The 15,874-nt window shown below is 44.5% G+C and overlaps 1 long non-coding RNA gene across 1 annotated transcript in view; it reads left to right on the top strand.

Annotated features, from left to right (window-relative positions):
* Positions 1-15,013, top strand: part of LOC132536151 (uncharacterized) — a 35,905-nt gene extending 20,892 nt beyond the window's left edge. Inside the window, exons 4-5 of the long non-coding RNA XR_009547821.1 lie at positions 9,460-9,564; positions 14,936-15,013. This is a non-coding gene — a long non-coding RNA (uncharacterized LOC132536151). The remainder of the gene's footprint in view (positions 1-9,459; positions 9,565-14,935) is intronic.
* Positions 15,014-15,874: the final 861 nt, after the last annotated feature.

The following is a 15,874-nucleotide window of genomic DNA, read 5'->3' as shown; positions in this document are numbered from 1 at the left end:
GACAAGGATATGTGGATTTCTTCCTGCTTGCTTTCTAGACTCGGTATATACACACAGGGAACTCCCAGCTGATTAAATACTTTTTAATTTAAAATGTCAACTATCTAATCAAATGCTTTGAACTGCCCCCTCCACGTGAGAAGCATTGGCTGGTGTATGAAGAAGCAGGAAAATGGCGTCAATGCTGCAGAGTAAAGGCCAACCCTGATATGATGCAGTTTTCAAATTATGCAAAAGAAGAAATAAAAAAAAGAGGGTTAGGCAGTTGTGCTGCTAGTTCGGCACACGCCTTACCAAGTTCAGAAGCCAGGATTGGGTGCCACTGCCCTGCCAGAAAGCCTTATTGACATACTAAGCTGTTAATGAAGATGAGAAATTAAGGAGGAATTGGTTTGTGATAGATCATTAAAAATGATCCCATCCTAATGCAATAAAGAATTGTAAAAAGAGCACACAAGGGACATGTATCCAAGGGACATGCAGACAGAATCCATAGGTGTAGTATATCTGTAAGTGGGATCTCATGAGAATAACATAGTGGGACCTCTTAGCATAATGTTTTTGCAAAGAGACTGTCATGCCTGAGGCTCCAAAGTCCCTGGTTCAATCCCCCAGACCACTATAAGCCATAAGTCAAAGCTGATCAGTGCTCTAGAAAAAAGAAAGAAAGAGAGAAAGGAAGAAAGAACCCTCCTCAGGGCCAGGCAAGGCAGTATACCTAATTAAGCACACACATTACCATGGACAAGGACCCACATTCAACACTTAGGCCCCACCTGTAAGGGGAAAACTTCATGAGTAGTTAAGCAGTGCTCTAGGTGACTCTGTGTCTTTCCTTTTCTATCTCCCCATCCCACTCAATTTCTTTCTGTATTTATCAATAGTAAAACAAACAAAAGAACTCCAAGGGAAGAAGATGGTGTCCATACCTGAAAATGGGGAAAGATTTAAGATGGGAAAGAAAAAATATCCAAGGTCACATGACTGAAAGATTCTAACTTAATGAAAGAAGTACATTTACAAATTGGAGATGATGAGCATGGAACTCTACCCCTATAGTTGTATAAGCTTATTAACCATTATTCAGTCACTACTGAAATTGTGGGTAAGAGAGTGTCTTAGTTTCCCCATAGTAAATATCTTAGCTATTGTACTGCAATTCCAGAAAACAAATGATACTCAGTGTACTTTCTTTTGCCACTGGGCTTGGTGGCTGCATCATGACTCCACAGCTCCTGGCTGTCATTGTCTTCTTTTTTCATATTATTTGATAAAGGGGAAGCAGAAGGGGGAGAAAGGGGCATAGACGTAGAGAGACACCTGCAGTACTGCCTCACCACTCATGAAGCTCCCCCTGCCACAAGTAGGACTCAGAGACTTGAACCCAGGTCATCTTGCATGGTAACATGTGCACTCTACCAGATACACCACTGCCTGGTCCCTCCTAGCTTTCTTTTGATCCAGTAGCATAAAGAAAACTGAGCTTGTTATTTTCTCTTTAATTAGTAGAGTCACCCATTCCAGGGGGAAATAATCCACAAGGAGCAATGCAAACCACTCTGTATATGCAAGAGAATGTTGCATACAGTTTCGACTCCCTTTTTTTGTGTCTATAGAGATGTCTGTAAGTAGGAAAACACATCTTTCTGGATGGTAAGTGTTGGATTCTTCCGTCATCTCTAGAGCACTTTCTATGTAAAGCAGGAACATGGGATGTGAGTTCCAGTGTTAGAAACACTCACACAGTTGCCTTCTGCCTCCTCTAGGATGGTGTCCAGGTAGTCAAGAACGGCAGTGTAAATTTTTCTAATGGATTCCACAGTGACCCAAAAGAGAGAAGGAAAAATGATCTGTTAAACTATTTTCAAATGAACTTGTGTTTTGGCTAATCATTTCAGAATTTTTCAATGCTTTTTCAACATAGCAACTTTTTGAAGATATATGCAAGATCTAATGAGAGAAACAGTATGCAAATGTATTTCCAGAGAATGAGACAGATCCAAGAAAACATGTCTATGGTGTCAGGTCTCTGAGACCAGGGCTGCAGATCCCATCCTCCTGGCAGCTTTCCTGCCTGGCGTCCAGGCCAGAACCTCCCTGGGCTGTAGGGCTGGCAGGTATATTTCCTTTGAGAACCAGCCCATGAAGAAATCTGCCCTTAAGTCAGGGCCATTTAATACATGGTGCAGGGTGATGTTAGCTCCCATCACAGCGTGGAGAGAAGGGGGACAAGAGCGATGGGCATTGACTGCTAGGACTCTGAATTCTGAGAACTTTAAGATTTGAAATACATGAAATAAGGACATACTCATAAAGCTTGTTGTACCATTGCTCCATCTTCTCAACTGACCTGAAATCAAAGAGAAGGGGAGAAAAAAAGTTAAAATGCACAAAATTCAAACAAACATATTATAATGCCGGCCAATATAAACAGCATCATTGATTGTTATTGGTGGGACTGTGTGATCCAGGAGGCCTGTCCTGGTCACTGGGTGCTGAGGGGCCCTGCTCTTTAACAGTTTGCTGGGATGACGAGGAAATCTTCTAAATGGAGGAGAAATTGGGTTTGGGATCAGTTGGTGGTGCGGATGGTTAACTGCACATGCTACCATGCACAAGGACCTGGTTTCAATCCCCGGGTCCCTACTTGCAGAGATCTTAGCAGCTACATGTGTTTGCCTGAATCAGAGCCATTGGAGGACAATGGAGAGCACAGAGCTGTCCTTGTGGGGGTCAGAGCACATGTGGCTAATAGACCCCCAGATGGAGCTGTGCTACCCCTAAGAGTCATGAGGAGACAGGCAGGGCCTGGCTGCAGTCTTACTGAAAAGAGACCACGAAGCTGCGCTCAGCCCAGCCCAGGACCAGTGATGTGTGGGCTCTCGCGGCTTTCTTCATGCTGGTTCCACCCTCATGTCCATCAGGGGCACCAAGTACTTGATTCTGAAGTGACTCTTGTACCTGGAGAGGGAATAGAGCACAGCACTGTAAGCTTCTATCCCAGCGATCTGCGAGCATCTGGGTTTCTCCTAAGGAGATGGTGGGTGTGTTTCTTGCTTTTAGTCATTTTTTATTGGGGGATTAATGCTGTATAGTCAACAGTAACTACAATAGTTTGTACATATATAATATTTCTCAGTTTTCCCTGAGAGTTCCCCATAATAATACAACCCCCACTAGGTCCTCTGCCATCCTTTTCCAGGACCTGTATTCCCCCCCACTCCTCCACCCCAGAGTTTTTTACTTTGGTGCATTACACCAACTTCAGGTTGAGCAGGTACATACTTTGTGTTGGAGATGAGCAAAACCTTGGAATATAAGATCAGTTGCCTTTTCTGCCACCTCCGACCCTTCTGGAATTTGCCGGAGCCGAAGAACTGGATATGGCTATGAGGCAACACTAGGTTCTTCTCTTCTGGACTTCCCTCCTCCACAGAAGAGCTGCAACACAGCAGACCCACAAGGCAGTTTGTCACTGGCAGGTGGAACACAGGGGCTCCTGCTGATGTCAGCACTCACAGAGCATTACAGAGGAGTCTAGTTCCCAAGAAGGGCTCAGCAACCCAATTCAGGAGTCTTGAGCTAGACAGAGCTCCTGTGAGAGTTGAGGTCACTCAGGGCTTGGTGGTAATGGAGGGAAGCTTAAAGGACAGGGCACAGGGCCTGTCATTTCAGTGTCAGGGGACAAGGAAGTAGCAGAGTCTCAGGACCTGGTAGAAAGGAGACACTGAGAGGGAGTGAGGGGGAGTGAGGGTATAGGGGCCCTGGTGCTTGGTGCCGGGAGAGGACCTGAGTTGGGGTGAGAGTATTGTGCAGACACCCCATGTCAACAAATCACACTGTAGTGAATTAACACTGACCCCAAAATATAAGGATAAAAAAATGTAAGGGGACACTAAGAGGTCAAAGGAGAGAGGATGAGAAATGTTTCAAAGAACCAATTCAGGGACACAGGGCCAAGGCCTGAAGGCAGCACAGTGTCTAGAGTGTTGTGGAGCATAATCAACCCCAAGTATCATTTGCAGTTTTTGCCTCAGTGACTCTGCCTCTCTCTCTACCCATTCCTCTCCCCCTTTGCATTTCTCTCTGCTTCTTTTTTCTTATTTTTTGTTCTCTCTCTATTCCTTTCTAATAAAAATAATTTTAAACAGATCTATGTGTGACCTATAGGGGTCAGATTGCATAGATCCAAGAGTGTGAAGAAGTCATTCCATTGTGGTCTCAGGTTAACATACACACTTAGATAACAGGATTCTGGAAAACTGACTCTAATCTTCTTTAAGTCAGTCATCACTTTGGGGTTGAGGGGAGCAGGAATCCCATGATCAGCCGAGAATAAACCAAACATTCAAATGTTTCTCAACTCAAGGAAGTACTAAGCTATTCCTTGACTGTGCCCATAGTAAGCCCACAGGACTCAGATGCTAACAGTTCAAGCCTGCTCTCTGGCATCAGCAGAAGGGAATCTCATGAGCACAATTAACTGTTGATAACTATGGCTGAAGCTGAGTATTCTGTCCGTGGGCATCACACAGAGCACGTCCTGGGACCACCCTCCTCCTCCTCTGCTGGTCACACAGGCCATGTGAACAGACTATACCTTAAGCAGGGCAGCCAGCCCAGACACCCTGAAAGCCTCGAAGACTTTCTGATAGACACAGACATCCTCTACTCTTCACTCCTTGATGCGAAAGAGAAAGCTGGGCACAGCACTGTGCGCACTGTTCAGCTCAGTCTCCGAGACTGAAGATTCCGCTGTAGCCAAGGAACCTGGGCTGTGATGTCAGTGGTCAAAGGTCAGTGTCATAACTGAGAGTTGACAGAGTTACCCTCTGAAGCCAGTCGCACCTACAGCTTTGAGTCTTTTAATCTTTTTCTTTAGAGATGACTATAGACTTCCAGGCTGTTATTGGAAATAATAGAGATTGCACAAGCCTTGCCCCTATTTCATGCAGTGGTCATCGTCATCTAATTATATAATTCTAAACAGTAAATATCACTGTAGGATATCCACATGGATGCTGTCACAGACACACTATTTCCAGGAGCCTAAGTGTGTGTGTGTGTGTGTGTGTGTGTGTGTGTGTGTGTACATACACAAAGGCAATGTTATCCTCATAAAACCATTTTTGAAAGAATGAATTCATTGGCAAATGAGTTGTGGACATTCTTTGATGACCTGTGTGCTGAGAGGAGGTGGAGAGCCAGGAGGCCACCAGGCCCACTTTCTAGTTGAGAGCATTATAGAAGGAGAGAAGGAAGAAAGCCCAACCAGTCTTACGTCCAGGAGGCGAATGATGTACCTCACCATGGAAATGTTTCCTTTACATACAGTCCTACATCAAGGATGCCTCTATGAGCAAAGACAGAAAGCAGAGAGGGCACTGAGTCTTGTCACATACTGTCTGCCAGACTTCTGCCTTTTAATGGACAGTATTTGTTTTAAGAGTCACCAGGGGCCTGGCAGTGGTGCACCTGGTAGCACACACAAGGAGCCAGGGGCAGGACCTTGTTTTAAGTCCCTGGACCCTATTCCTGGGTGGGGAAGGGAGTGGAGAACACCTCCCAAGTGGTGGAGCAGTGCTGCTGATGTCTGCCTTTATCCTTCTCTCCCCATGTCTGTATCTCTCTGGCGTGGCAAATTAGAAAAGGAAAAAGTGACTGCGGAGAACAATGGAATCATAGTGCAAGCATGAGCCCCAGCAATAACACTGGTGGTTAAAAAATAAAAAAAGTCAGAATAATAAAATTATTTAACTAGACATCCTAGTCTGGTCATACTACAAAGCAAGCTAATACAGTTTCTCAATATATAATTATTGATGGGAGAGTATTAGAATGGTATGGAGAAAATGGCTACTAAGAAATTAAAAACAAAAAGAAACTGGTCAAAAACATCCCTGTCGGGAGTCGGGCGGTGGTGCAGTGGGTTAAGCGCAGGTGGCGCAAGCGCAGGGACCGGCGTAAGGATCCCGGTTCGAGCCCCCGGCTCCCCACCTGCAGGGGAGTCGCTTCACAGGCGGTGAAGCAGGTCTGCAGGTGTCTATCTTTCTCTCCCCTTCTCTGTCTTCCCCTCCTCTCTCCATTTCTCTCTGTCCTATCCAACAACAAATTGCGTCAACAAGGGCAATAATAATAGCTACAACAAGTGTAAGAAAGGGGGAAAAAATAAATGGCCTCCAGGAGCGCTGGATTCATGCTGCAGGCACCGAGCCCAGCAATAACCCAGGAGGAGGGAAAAAAATCCCTGTCTTCTTTCAAAATAACCTGGTTCTGAAGCAGGTATTCATGGTTAGGCACTGTGGGATGAAACAGAGAGTTTCTTTCAAATGGGAATTTGAATCCTACCTCATCCCAGTCTCAGAATAGGGTCCATGCCTAATACATACACTTACTGCATCACTTCCTGGATTGCCTGAGACAATAGAGAAATCTAAAAACATCCCCGATCCATCCAGCAACATATCCAGCATCATTGTACACAGTTTGAGTCTTCTTTTAAGGTCAGTCTTCCAGCATTTTCTCTCCTTTTTATTACCACTCTCTTTTTCCTTCCCTTAGGCTCTCAGTCTTCCTCAATATATTCTAAGACAGTAATAATAGAAGTGAATGAAAACAGATGTACAAAAATTTACAGATCTACTTATATCCCTCTATATAACACACTTGTGCTTGTACTGCATGAACAATCTCTATACATTTAGAAATAAGTAATATTATAAGTCATTATCAAGACAATATATTAGATTCACTAAAACGGGTTATTTCAGTTTTTCTAGGAAGGAAAGGTATCTCAGGTATATTATCTTTTTGTTTATCTGGTACTATTATTTAAATTCTAGACACCGCTTTTTTTGTGTGTGCATTAAGTATCTGAGTGTCAAAGGAACTGAAAGGACTAGTTTATACCCCTTTGCCTTCATTATTTCTTTCTTCTCTTTCCTTTCAAAGAAATATTTTCCTTTAAGCAAAATGTACTCTTGGTTATCACAAATATAGTAATGAGAAAATGAATACATAGTATCTGGACAGAAAAGTCAATATTTTTATGCATGGTGTGTGTGTGTGTGTGTGTGTGTGTGTGTGTGTGTGTGTGGTGTAATAGAGAGAGGGAGAGAAACATGGAGAAGGCCTGTGAGATTCCTGAGTCATAATCAGCTCTAATAATGATGCCTGATGACCCTGTCCCCAGAGAGGTTGCAAACCTGGCTCTAGACTAGCCAAGTTGGATTCATGTCTTGCTGTCCTGGTGTCAGACCAGTTCCTCTATAGGCCTCCAGCTTTATAAAGGCAAAGCCCTTCACAGAGATTGAACCCATTCTTCCAGGCCCTGGCAAATATGAAGAGGGCTGCACCCTAGTGTTTGAATTAAAACACCAGCCTTAATCCTGTTTCCCAAATCCAGAGGCCGGAATCTCATAGTAGGTCTTCTGTGGCGGCTCACCCTTGCTTCTGAACACTGAGACCAACAGGCCAACAACTTTCAATCCCACAGACAGTTCTGTCCTAGTTAGTTTCTGGCTCAGATATGTTCCTTGTAGAAGGAATGGTAACTGGAGCTTCAGAGGCATGTGGCCATCAGTCCCCCTGGGCATTGCTGGGCTCCTACCTCTCCTCCCATGGGTGTTATGCCTGGACACTTCAGGACCCAGTGGGAGGCTGTCTGAGGACAGAGTTGTCCAGCAGCAGGGAAGGAGAGGAAAGAGCAGAACATGCTCAGTGTGGCCATGTCTGAGGTTTCTCAAGTGGTCCTTGTTACAGTGCACACAGGCAGAGACATCATTAGCCGTGAGGCTGCAGCTCTGTGGGCTGCATCAAGGGTGCCATCACGGCCACCCATCCCGGAGCCCAGCCCCTCCCTGGGCCATGTCCCCCATGAAAGTAGAGTTGTGCTGTAGGTCTGTGGATTGAACTAGAGTGAGGTTTCTGAGGAACACTATTAATAATCAAGATAACTGAAGTCGAGGTGGGTGGAGGAGGAAAGGAGCCTTTTATTTATGCTTGAACCAGGGTCTCAGGTCTTTCTCATAAGTCTGGCACAAGACAAAGGGGCGGTACAGCCTTATATCAGGGCACAGGCTGGAGAACAAAAGGAGTCATCCCAGAAGCAGAGGCTGCAAGGTTAAGGGGTGGGACTTGGACCCACTGCTCAAGGTCTGTTTGCCTTAGTTATTATTGTCTTTCAGCAGAGCTGTGCCTGGGAAAGAAAGTTTAGCCTCCACAAGAGAGAATCCACTGGTGGTGGGGGAGGGTGTCTAGTTGGGCAGGAGTTAGTGGGGTTATTGAAGCCTCTTCTTAGCAAACATTCAGTCTGTGTCCCCATCCCCACACCCATAGATAAACCACTAGAGTGCTCACACAGTCTTAGAAATAGGTTTACAGTTTGTTTTTTCCCCACACATTTAGACTCAATATCCCATGTATGAGTGAAACCATTCTGTAGTTGTCCTTACTCCTAACTTGCTTCACTTAGCATCATCTTCTCCAGTTTCAGCCACTTTATCCCAAGGGACACAAGGATATCCTTTTTGATTACTGCATGATACTCTTTTTTTTAATCTAGGCATCTGTCAAAAGGACATTTTGGTTGTTTCCAGGTCTTTGCTATTGTGACTAAAGCAGCTGTGAACATGGGGGTGCACATATCCCTCTGAACCAGTGCTTTTCTGTCTTTGGGGTATATACCTAAGAGTGGAATTGCTGTGTCATGTGGTATTTCCTTTTTTATTTGTTTAAGGATTCTCCATACTTAGTTCACCAGTTTGCATCCCACAGGCAGTGCAGTAGAGTTCCCCTCTCTCCACATCCTCTCTAACACTTACCTTCTGTTGTTTTACTTATGGAGTCCATATCAAAGGTGTGATGGGGTATCTCAAAGTGGTTTTGATTTGCACATTTCTGATGATGAGTGAACTGGAGCATTTCTGCCTATGTCTGTGGGCCAGGGGTATCTCTAGAGAGTCACCTACTTGTATATTCTGACCACATTTTATTGTGTTCTTTTTGTTGAGTTTTCATCTCACCTTTTTCAATTTCTCTCTATATATATCAAAAATAAAACAAAAATGACCACTAGTAGGGCAACAAAATTGAAAATAAATAAGTAAATATAATTTTTTTTAAATAAGACCACTAGCAGCTGTGGATTCGTCATTCATGCAGTTACCAAGTCCTAGTGGTAATCCTGGTGTTAAAATAAATAAATGCCTTTAGAGAAAATCCTGGAGTCCTTGCACTTAAACATCATTATTCCTACTATGCAGGAAGAGCGCACCTAATAAAATTCAGGGCGCTGGGTGGAAATGGGCCCTTCTCCACGTGAGGGTAATGGAGAACTGCAGCCCCTGTCCCTGTCCTGCCCCTCGGGCTCAGAGCAGATTTGCCACTGCCCTTGGCGTGGGTCACACTCCCATCTCATGCTCATCCTCACCCAGAGACAACTTTTCCCTCAATCCACAGCCCGCAGTGACCATGTTCAGCAGGGCCTCGAGACAGAAGTGCATCCTTAGCCAGGCCAGCTCAGCGCTGGGGAGAAGCAAGCCCAGAGAAGATGCTGCAGACAAGGTAGGCAGACAGGCTTCTCCCTGCCTGGTAGAGACAACCTGGCTTTGTCCAGTTTGCAGATGTGGTGGTGCTCATTCATGCACTTGAAATGCTGTCTCCTAAGTATTCGTTCCAGTGACTGGCGAGGTCAGTGAACCTGCCAGAACCCTGCAGGGACTGCTGTTTTCCCAGATTTGACCCCATGAAAGCAGGACCTTAGTCTGCTAGGGGAGGAAACCTCTCAGCCGTGTGGCAGATGTGCACTGAGGTGTTGTGAAAAGTAGAAAGCTTACACCTTGAGGAGAGAAGCTGCTGGCAGTGGGTTCCTTTTTGGCGACAAGAACACTGAGGTGGATGGTTGAGGACTGAGGTGGATTTGGGCATTTGGGCAAGAGCTATCCCTCAGAAGTCATAGGCAGCAAATGCAGAGGCAGCAAGGCATGCAACTGGATGGTGTGAGAAGAGACAACTGACATCCTGAGGACAGTGTGAAGGGGTCAGCTGAAAGGGGGTTAGGGTGGGGTTGTCCTTGTGCCTTGGCAGTAACTCAGCAAGAAGAGCCTCAGGCTTGCCTTTGTGACACTGAACTTGGATGTGTGAGGTCTTCTAATCCAGCACTGCTTGTGTGAGAGATGAGTTGCTTTGCCAGAGGATGTCTTTCTCCTTAAGTAAGTGCTTAAAACTGGAAAACAGAGTTTTTTAAATGAACTGTAATTCAGGGAGCCTATGGCCATTGGAAGGTGTGTAAGATAAGAAGGATGTTGTAGCTGTGAATCTCAATGTTATGTGTATTTTTCTCCCTTTTAAAATGATTTAATTATGAAGGTCAAGTCCATTGGATAAGAGGGGTACAATTCCACACACAATTCCCAACACCAGATATCTCCAAACTACCCCCTCTCTTGGAAGTTTTCCTATTCTTTATTCCTCTTGGAGTATGGGCCCAGGATCATTTTGGGGTGCAGAAGGTGGAACGTCTGGCTTCTGTAATTGCTTGTCTGCTGGACATGGGCATTGACAGGTGGATCCATACTCCCAGCCTGTCTCTCTCTTTCCCTGGTGGAACAGGGATATGGGGATTTGGGGCTCCAGGACACATTGGTAGAGTTGTCTGCCCAGGGAAGTGAGGTTGGCGTCATGGTGTGTGTATTTTTTTTTTAATGAAATGATACATATAGTAGTGCCTGTGGATAGTAAGTTGTATCTTTAGACCTCCATGTGGATGGGTTTAGCACTGTATCAGATCACTTTGAGTGTTGAACCTAGTTATTTTAAGCATCTAAACAGAGGCTGTGGTAGAAAAGCCAACCATAACAGGATTCATTCAGAAATATCCAGAAGATAATTGCAAAAGAATAGAGAGTGTGTCAGGCTGGAGAGAGAGATGGAACTAGAATTAAAGCTCCAGACTTTCAGTCCCAAGATACATAAGGCACTTAATTCCATGGTGAATGGGTGAACAGCCCCACAGCCCTGGCACAGTAGTTAGTGCTCAGACTACCTCTGGTCCTCTTACTCCTTTCTCACCAAGGCACATCCACAGTGGGGATTTGTGGTACAGGCACTGAATCCCAGCAGTAAACGTGTCATTTATGACAAAGAGATGATACAGACACATGGGAAAGCTCCTTTTCCCTAAACACAGATTCCCTCCCCCATTTTATTTAATAGGAGTGAGAAAAATTGAGAGGTTAGGGGATATAGAAAGGGAGAAAGATTGACACCTGTAGACCTGCCTTGCCACTTGTGAAGCATTCCCCCCTGCAGGTGGAGAGTGGGGGCTAGAAACTGGATTCTTTAATTTAGTTTAATTAATTTATTTATTCCCTTTTGTTGCCCTTGTTGTTTTATTGTTGTAGTTATTATTATTGTCATTCTTGTTGGATAGGACAGAGAGAAATGGAGAGAGGAGGGGAAGACAGAGAGGGAGAGAGAGAGATACCTGCAGACCTGTTTTACTGCCTTGAAGTGACTCCCCTGAAGGTAGGGAACTGGGGGCTTGAACTGGAATCCTTATGCAGGTCCTTGGGCTTTGCACCACCTGTGTTTAACCCACTGCGCTACAGCCCGACTGCCAGGACATTGATTCTTGCGTGGGCCTTGTGCTTAGTAATATGTGCGCTAAACTAGGTGCACCACCGCCAAATCCTGACTTTTTTTTATTGTCATCTTAATACTTATTTACAAAATTGTATGATAATAGGGGTATAATTTCATACTGTTTCAACCACCAGAGGTCTGTGTCCCATTCCCTGCAATGAAAACTGCAGTCTCCCAAAGTTACCGATATGGGCTGATTCTACTCCTTACCATCTGCCTGTCTGTCTGTCTATCTAAGATCTATCTTTATCTATGTATATATATTTTTCTCCATTATTTTTGTGGTCCTACCTTCACTTCCTTTCTAGGTCAGCCCTACACCTATTACCACTTAGAAGGTCTCTCCTTGTCACACCCTGATCTTCCACCAGTCACTTTTCGCTCCACCCTCTCTATGTCATATCCTGTTTCCACCCTACTTGGAGAGTATAAAAACAGCTGCTCTTCTGATTAAAGATACTTGGAAATTGTTTTCCGGCTCCGAGAGTTCCAGAGTGTATCTCCTGCGAAGTTAGTGTGGCAAGAGTTCCTGATCCCTCTCCCACGCAGCAGCCTAGATCGGCTCCAGTTGAGATCTCTCCAAGCCAGAGAGCAATAGCTCCGGAAGAAGCACCCTCAGGCTATCTCGGCAGGTGTTGGTTGGTCAGTCTCTACCCCTGGACTGTTCTAGTAGAGTAGGGCTCTGGAGAGGTGAAGTTCTGGGAAGCATTGGTGAGATCATCTTCCCAGGGATGTCAGGATGGAATCACAGTAGCACCTGCAATTTGGTGGCTGAAAGGCAGTAAGATGGAAAACAGGACAAAATGTTTAGTTAACAGGAACCCTAAAGTAAATATAATGCAGATGAAAGTACAGAGCTTAGGATAGAAGGGAGCTAGGAAGTCTATTTTAGGAGTGTTCCTAGGAACTTATGTCTTAGTAATCTTTGCTTGAGCTTATTAGCTAACATGGAGGTGGACTAACAATATTGTCTGAAAAGATGGTGTCAGAGTTGAGAGTAGTACTAGAAATCAGGATTAGGGTAGAGAGTTGCTTGCAAATTTAACAAAAAATATATAAATGCAATTAACTGTTTACCTCAGTGAGCTAACCTGGGGCTCATATCTATTCATGTTTAGCACTAGAGCCTCTGCAACCTCCAAGTCCCTGTCAGGCTTAGCTCACAGTTGATAATCACATCTGAGAACATTCTAGGATACACTCACTTCAGAATCAGTCTTCTTTGAGTGGCAGAATAGGATAATCCAGCCTCCCTTTGGAGAGTAGTTCATAGTGAAGGTATGGTCCTGAGAAGCCCACAGAAGGGCTTATGATGTTGTTCCTAATAGATATGACCAGTGATAATAGAGAGAGGTCTAGGGGAGAATCTATGGGGTATTCAAGGATTCCCTGTCTAGGACTCCAGGTGATGATAACATGGCCTAATGGTGGCCAAAAAGGTCATAGATAAGTGAGCTAGTCTCTTGCCCTTATTTGTAGTCCCTTTATCTGATAAGATTAGACTTTCTCCCCATGTTGAGTGTAATTTGTTGTATCCAAACCAGTATTGGATTTATGGAATAGGGCCTCATTTTGGGGAGGAAATAGACCTAGGATTTTAGTGAGGTGTTAGTTAGCCTCAAGTTTTTCTTCAGTTACTTGATTAATGATTTTTTTTTTAATACCAGAGCAGTGCTCAGTTTTGGCTTATGGTGGTATGGGGGGTTGATCTTTGGTCATTGGAGCCTCAGGCATAGAGTCTGATTACGTAACCATTATGCTATCTCCCCCTCGTTTTTTAATGATTCTAATAATGGTTGTCATAGGGACAGTACTTGTCCTTTACTTGATGTGTAATTTTTGCCTGTATATCTCTTGGCCAGTTGTATAGTGTCTCTTCTAAAATTAACCTAAGGGTAACAATAATGCTGATGCTCTGTCAGAAGAGATTTAAAAAGATGGAAGACTATATCGTACTTAAATTCTTTTTGAGTTATTTGATACTCAACTACATAAAGTGATTGAGAGAAGTGAAGTAAGGGGTAGGAGAGGATGGTGTAAATAATAATAAGCCTAAATAATAAATATGTGATTGGAGAATTTATGATGCCTTCTTTAGGACATTCTACTAGAATACCAGGCTTATGCTATCTAAGTCTATCATAAAGGGCTATTTATTAAGCACTTTTACTTTGAGGTATATAATTGTCCCTTGCTTATACTAGGTACATGTAGGCCCTTGCCTGTATTTAATATCTGTAATTTTGTTAGAATATGTGCCATCTGGAAACGAACTAGGTAGTCCCATGCAAACACAGACTTTCAAAGTTTTACTTTGCTTATTAAATGCAAGAAGCAATGGCTACTACTCAGATGGAGAACCTTAGCCATATGCCAGGACCCTGAGTTCCCACCCATACAAATAGCTAGCCTGAGGAAGTCTGGAGGGATGTTCCCAGATACCTCGAGATGGGAGACTATCCAGTGTATCACTGATCAGAACTCCAGCAAAGATTTTATGGATAAAACCACATGTAAAGGAACAAGAAGATCAAAGATGTTTTTAGTTGAACATACATCAGGAACAATTGTCAAGGTACAAATTACTTTCAAGGTAGGAGAGACACCAAGAATGTGTTGGCCTTACTTATGATAGTCTTCTCTTACTATGCACTTTTTTGATGCTCCAAGAAATATTTGTTTATTCTTAGGTCATTTTCTGCACAAACCCCAAAGCCCTCATGGAAGGAGTCAAACATCAGAGTTACAGATAGTTAATATTTTTTTTTAATTTAAAAATGCGTTTATTTATTAATAGTGAATTTTCTTCCTTTTATTTTATTTCTTTAATGTAATTTTTACCAGAGCATTATTCAGCTCTTGCTTACAGTGGGGCGGGGGATTGAACTTGGGTCATTGGAGCCTCAGGCATGAGAGTGATTGCATAACCGTTATGCTATCTACCCTTTGCCCTTTTAATCTTTATTTATTGGGTAGAGACAACCAGAAGTCAAGAGGGAAGGGGGTGATAGAGAGGGAGAGAGACAGAGAGACACCTGCAGCACTGCTTCACCACTCCCAAAGCTCTCCCCCTGCAGGTGGGGACTGGGGGCTCAAACTGGGTCCTTGCACATTGTTATACATGTGCCCAACCAGGTGCACCACCACCTGGCCTCGTGACAAAGAAAAGAAAGCTTCATGGAACTTATTGTGACACCTGTGTCAGTACCCCCAGCCATTGGTACTGACCAGGAGTGGGAATATTACCTGCTCAGAGGATTCCAATGCATTGACATCATTGTTTCTTAACCAGGAGGAACAGGGGCTCCCACAGCACCCATTCCACCAACTGAGAAAGAGACCACAGGCACAGAAGAGGGCACCACAGCAGGAGAGTCCAATCAGGGCTCTAGGACCACTTGACCAGGCTCTCCAGGCAGTGCCAGTGGCTCCACTGTGTCTGGATCATCTATGGCAGGGCAACACACCAAGGCTCCATCATCCCAGGGCTCTGGCACCACTGGACCAGCACCTAATGACTCTGGAAAAACAGGGCCACCTGCAGAAAGCTCTGGGACCTCAGGCAAGCCTCAGTAAGGATGTCAGTCCACAAGCTCATCTATCCATCGACCTGGCACCTCTCAACCAGCTGCAGTGCAGACTGGAACCACTGGGCTATCTGTCATGGAGGCAGGAACCACAGGGTAATCCGTGCAAGACTCCAGGACCACCCGGCCTGGCTCAGCAGGCAGTAGCAGTGGGGCTGGAACAGAAGGAGCAGGGCGCCAGACCACGGCTCCATCATCCCAGGGCTCTGGCACCACTGGACCATCTTCTGTTGTCTCTCAGACTTCAAGCCAGTCTAAGGAAGGATCTGAATCCACAGGCTCATCTGTCATAGGATCTGATTCCACTTCAACCTCCTTGGTGTACCCATGGGCACCACTGGATTCTCTTCTACCCTGCTGGGCACTACTGCTTCCTCGGTGGGCATTGTCACAACCACAAGAGTTTTTCCTCAGGGATCCTCTGCTGACACAGCTCCAGCAGGTAAGCCTACACACAGTATATACAAACGTCTTTTTTTCCTTTACATTCTCTATTAGGTATTTTCAGGCCATTTTGAGCTGTTAATGGCTTCCTGAGTCTTCTTAAAATAATGAAGCTTTCATAGTCTAAGTCAGGTCATCATATATTCATCATTTATACATCATGTTCTGTTTAGTCTTTTTTTTAAATTTCATTATTAGAA

This window comes from Erinaceus europaeus (assembly GCF_950295315.1).
Source record: "Erinaceus europaeus chromosome 6 unlocalized genomic scaffold, mEriEur2.1 SUPER_6_unloc_21, whole genome shotgun sequence".
Taxonomy (NCBI): domain Eukaryota; kingdom Metazoa; phylum Chordata; class Mammalia; order Eulipotyphla; family Erinaceidae; genus Erinaceus; species Erinaceus europaeus.
Note: the sequence above shows the minus strand (reverse complement) of the source record. Positions and strands in the feature narration are given on the sequence as shown.